The sequence below is a fragment of the Rhincodon typus genome, chromosome 11 (genome assembly GCF_021869965.1).
Source record: "Rhincodon typus isolate 14 chromosome 11, sRhiTyp1.1, whole genome shotgun sequence".
NCBI classification, from domain to species: Eukaryota; Metazoa; Chordata; class Chondrichthyes; order Orectolobiformes; family Rhincodontidae; genus Rhincodon; species Rhincodon typus.
Genome location: NC_063342.1, coordinates 23,979,120 through 23,985,119, shown reverse-complemented (window position 1 = coordinate 23,985,119; position 6,000 = coordinate 23,979,120).

Here is a 6,000-nt window from a genome sequence, read left to right as displayed (position 1 = left end):
TGGGTTAAAGTAGTCTAGGCCATCTGGAGGAATACCCAGCAATGTAGTAAGAAGGTTAATGATCTTCTCTGCTAGTGTGTCACCGTTTTCTCTCCAATGCCTCGCATTCACTCTATTTCTGCTACTGTTACCACCTTCCACTAAGGTTACTGCAGTACCATTCTCATTAACACTGCGACATCTCCCCTGTCTCGCTCTCACCCACCCCCAACAGCAATAACTCTGCATTCCCTCTGTGCTACCTACTCACCTTGCCACCTATACCAAAAGTAACAGTTGTGTCTCAAATTTTAATGTCCCTAAACACCTGCCTCTCTCTCATTTCAGGATGAAAGCAGTCCACAATAGGGCAGAAAGGCAATAGGTATTCAGCTGCCCAATATTCAGCTCTTTAACCTTTATTTGGAGAGTATCTGGAGTCTGATCACCCTCAGTGTTTGACCGACTGTGTCAAAGATGTGGACGGGTATGAGATTTCCCTTAACTTAGAGTCATAGAGTTGTACAGCACGGAAATGGACCCTTTGGTCCAGTTCGTCCATGACAACCAGATATCTAAATTAATCTAGTGCTGTTTGCCAGCTTATGGCCCATATCCCTCTATTCATATACTCATCCAGGTGCCTTTTAAATGTTGTTATTGTATCAGCCTTGACCACTTCCTCTGGCAACCCATTCCATGCATGCACCACCCTCTGCGTGAAAAAGTTGCCTCTTAGGTCTCTTTTAAACTTTCCCCTCTCAGCTTGTATTGCCAGGATCCCCTGAGTGAAGGCTATCTTCCTTGACTTGACTGAAACATGTTGAAACCTATGATAAACTTTGTTCCTTTGTGTCTGTAATAAATTGAAAAGCAAGAAAGAAATGATATAAGCCTCAAATCTCTGGTTGAGGGGGTCAAAATGCAAAAAAGCAATGCAATTTTAGACAGGGCTAGAATGAGAATCCAAGTAGGCTTGGGGTAAGTGAGCACAACAGCAATGAGCAAAGAGCATGGATATGCAGCCTGGTCCAAACCATGAACTGGGTAAGTGTCCTTGTGGTAACATTACAATGATAGTTGCCAGTGCAGCATTAGGCAGATTCTGCAGTGGCGTATGGGTTATTAGACATTGGCGCATATTGGATGCCAAAGTCTGTGGACATGGAGTGCATTTGGCTGGTGACCATGGAGTGTACCCTCAGATGTTGGTGACCTCCAACATAAAGGTCGTTCAGAGCAAGCACCGAGCTGAACTTCCCACATACACGTTCTTATTTTCAAATGGAGTTTTCTAGACATCGAGCTTGTTTGGTGAGTTTAGCAAGATAAGAAACTGATTAAGAGGCGTGTTGGGCTGTTAAAAAGACATTTAAGAAGCAATAATCTCCCTTAATTAGCAACTCCCTGTTGTCTAGCACAAAACTTGTCATGCCACTTGTCAAAAGCATAAAAGATGGCACAAGTTACTCCCAGATACCAAGGTGTAGAGCTGAATGAGCACAGCAGGCCAAGCAGCGTCAGAGGAGCAGGAAGGCTGACGTTTCGGGCCTAGACTCGTCTTCAGAAAATCATTTTCTGAAGAAGAGTCTAGGCCCAGAATGTCAGCCTTCCTGCTCCTCTGATGCTGCTTGGCCTGCTGTGTTCATCCAGCTCTAAACCTTGGTATCTCAGATTCTCCAGCATCTGCAGTTCCTACTATCTCTGAAACAAGTTACTCCCAGTGTTGAGATGGACCTCCATTGGACTTCTAATTTGATTCTGTCACATATCACACCAAATCTCACATTGGTCAGTCACCTTCAAGATTTCACCCAGCGTTAACTTTTCAGATGGATAACCACCCTTCATCAGAATTTATTTAAAATCTTGAAATTATTCAATTTAAATAATGATCTCTTTGTTGCCTCCCACAGTTAGTGACCTATTTAAAACTCAATAGGTTAATACCTCTTTAAGGTAGTGAAAACAAATTACGTAAGCATTTGCTAAATGTTTATATATAAGTGCCCCACTTTATTTTATTGTCAGACTTGTTTAGAATGACACATCAACATTTTGATGGAAAATTGAACAGGACCTAAGAATCAAGATCTCAATACTCTTGACATTATTGTAATAGTTTAGCATTTGTTTCAAGACTGCATGGAAAACTCAAACTTAAAATGAAAAGAAATAAAAACTAAGTTACAGTTTTGATGAATTAGGGTTCCAATGCTATGTATAAAAATGAAATCTGAAAGAAAATTTTTGCTGTTCATTTAATGTAATAACACAATTATTCAAATAAACATGGTTAAAAATTCAAAACAGATGTTATGTTATTCATATGTAATTTATATTTCTGACAGATAATTGTGGTGAGGAAAGGAAAGCTTTTACTTTTAAAATATTACAATAGTACTTAAATATAATGAAGTATCAACAAACATCAGAAAAAAGAGAAAACATCCCTTGCTTTTTCCAAAAGGGTTTGTTCTGTGGAGAAATTGAGATTAAAGAAAGATAGCAGTTTATAATAAAGGAAGAGTTAGGGCCCCCATACCCTCTTTTTCAAATGTTCCATTAAAAGGTTTCTTTAAAATGTAGAGTTTCTTGACTGAAATGGGTCAATTATTTTCAAACTGCTTTTGGTGAATTATATATTAGGAAGGGTATTTCAATGCATAATTACGAAAATGTTAACAGATTAAACCAGCATACAAGAAAGGTTGATTTCTGCTTACAGTTTTTTAGTCTTATAAAATATTTTCTTGAATATCATTTGCACAATTCCCCCTCATCCATCCATTCCAACTGATGGTGCTTCATTTATAAAAGAGCTTCATTTCTGAAAAAAATGAAGCACTTTTGAAAAAAAAATTGCAGAACCAGGTTTTCTTGGTGCTGGGGTCTTGGTGGTGTTTTCAGATTAGGGATTTGCTAACAGGTCTGATAGAGCTACACAGCAAGTTCTGAGTGCCATCACAACACTGTTTCATGTCAGGATGCAAGCACACAGATGGGCTTACTGAACTATGCATTACATGGTATGTAAGCCCTTATGTTGAATGATGACGTCTGTAGCCTAGGCTACTCTTCGTCGAGCTGAAGGAGGATCTTCCAAAATAAAAGTATTTTACACATTATGAGAAAGAGAGAACACCAAATATGCAAATGGGATGTTTGTCAGATAGAAAACTTAAGAGACAGCAACCTCATGAGAAACAAAGTATCAGATATGCACAAAATGTAAACCTGTATTTAAATATCAGACTTCAAAACATGCCATGGTTTTAATTGTCGGTAACAACAGCAAGTTAGAGCAGGTGGTGAAGGGAAGAAAGCAAAGGAAGCATTCCTTCCCAATAAACTTTACTGAAATGTAAAATAGTGTATAGTCTCAACAGCCCTCTAATTTCACATCTGTACTGAAAAATAATTTCCATATATCTTGTCAATCATATGATCATTTTATTCTACAGTGATCAGAATATTATCTTACAGGCTTTTACTCCTTATTTTATTATTTCTGTAACAAAATATATTAAAACACAAAATGTGGAAAAAGGGGGTAAACAATTGTAAGTGAGGTATACTTTATGAAAGGTTACTCTAGCCACAGATTTGTAGCATGCTTTCAATTTTTCAATAAATTTAAGCCTTTATTTTGCCATTTTTCCACAAGACAGACAATTTTACGATTTTCTGTTGTCACTCACAGTTTAATTTAATACAAGTTTTAACATAACAACACCTAGACTGTTTTATTTCAAGTAAATTGTTTGAATTTTGGCATTGTAAATGTTTGAAATATTATTTGAAGGGCCAAAATTCAACATTCCAAAGTCACATACTGCATTTACAGAAATCACATTAAATTCACAAATTTAGAGAGTTTTCATAAAATAGCCATGAACATCCTTCTGATTGTAATATTATCAGTACCAGGGAAGGAAAAAAACCATTCACTATGCCCGTTAGAATGAGAGCCAAAAGGAGAAGGGGTAGTGTGATTCTGGAGTACTGGCCAACTTTGGCTGAGAAAAGTGACCCCAATATGCTTGATGGGGTCCAATCAGATTTGGTGATAATGGGTGGCTAGCTCAGTCATGTGTTCTTCTGTACTCTTTGTGAGCAAAGATGCGAAAGGTGCAGGGTAGTATAGTGGGGGAACAGGCTACAATTGGAGAGACTCATACTTTTCCTTGGAAAAAGGTTTAACAATATGTTCATAGAGTAGACTCATATTTTATCCTGCAAATAAACATTCTAATGTACATATATGATACTTTTTTTCAAAAGCAAGTTCAGATGTGATAGGTCCATTACAACAAGCAAAAGTTCCATGTGGAACACATGACAATCTCAAAAATAAGAACGGGCAAGGTTCCAAAACAAAATGTTGTTATTGGCATCCATTATAATTGGGCCGTTTAAAGGTATTCTTATCATGTGTTTGTATTCTCTTTCACAATATTGCTAGAAAAATCTTCTTCTTCAAGATTGATTTATTTTAATTATTGATAAAATGTTATAAAATGTCGGTACATGTGCATTTCAGACAGAATTTTTTCTGAAGAATTAAAATAGTTTAAATGTATTTTAACTAGTTATAGTACAATATATGTAGTGTGCCGTTATTTCTGATGTGATTAACTAAGTCTTTGGTCAATTTTTTTGTATCTGGCATTATGATGGATTGAAGAATAGAGAAACATCCAGTATCAATTAAGAGAGTTTAACATTGCAATATCAGAGTGGATCATTCACCATGGTCATACAGGAATTATACCTAACTTTATCATTAAATCATTAATATAGCTTTTGAGTTTCAACTTTTAACATTGTTACTTTTGGCTTCCCGTTTACAGATTTCAAATGGAATTCATCATAGAATGTTTTGATTTCCAAATTTTTAAAACATCTTGTTGCTTTAAGAATTTAGGATTTCTTCTTCAATCTCAATATCTTTACATATTCATAATTATTGTTAGCCAGTAGCTTAACTTTGCATTAACATGATTCTAATGAATGCTTTAGTGTTTAATGCTGAATACAGGATGGTGAGCTGATTAAAGCACCAAGTGCAACATAATGCTTTAATCAGCTTCAGATTCTAATTTGAGTGTGACAAGCTTAAACATTAATTATTACTTTGAGTAGATGGATCAGGGAGAAGGGAAATGAGAGACAGAGGTGTAAATTTAAGATTGACTAAAGTACTATTTCCTAAACTCATAAGAATATACGTTTATATCTCCACTGTAATAGACAATATGTTGATTGATTGTAATGACATCTACAAATGACAGTTAGCAATATTCAGCAAAGCAAATCAAAATTAAATGGACATTGATAAATATGAATAACTTATATTCTTAAAGGATAACAAATAAACAATAATAATATTTTTGAAGTACAAAATTTATATGGAGCCTTTATTGAGTGAATTAAATGTAAAACTATCCCGCAATACTATTCAAGAAAGAATAAGGAATTGTTCCATAATTCAAGCAAATACTTCTTTTTCAGCCAATATAATCAAGAAAATAAATAGACTTGTTATTGATCACAATGTCATTTCTGGGATCTTGCATTGTGCAAAATGACTGTTACATTTGTCTACATAAGTCAAAGATTTTTTTTAAAGTTCATTCACAGACTGTGGACAGCTAGGCAGCATTTATTGCTCATCCAAATTGCGCAGAAGGCAGTTAAGAGTCAGTCAATCACATTGCTGTGGATTAGGAGTCACATGTAGGCCAAACCAGATAAGGATGATAGATTTCCTTCCCTAAAGAACACTAATGAACCAAATATGTTTAATGAAAATCAACAGTGATTACATGGGTTGCCATTGGGATAACTTTTTTTTAAATTCCTGTTTTAATTGAATTTAAAATTCACCATGTAGCATGGTGGGATTCAAACCTATGTCCCCAGAACATTAACTTGGGGTCCAGTGACATTATCACTACACCACAGCTCCTTTTCGAAGATAATAGATCATGTGTTCATCTGTATGCTTTGAGAGCAAAG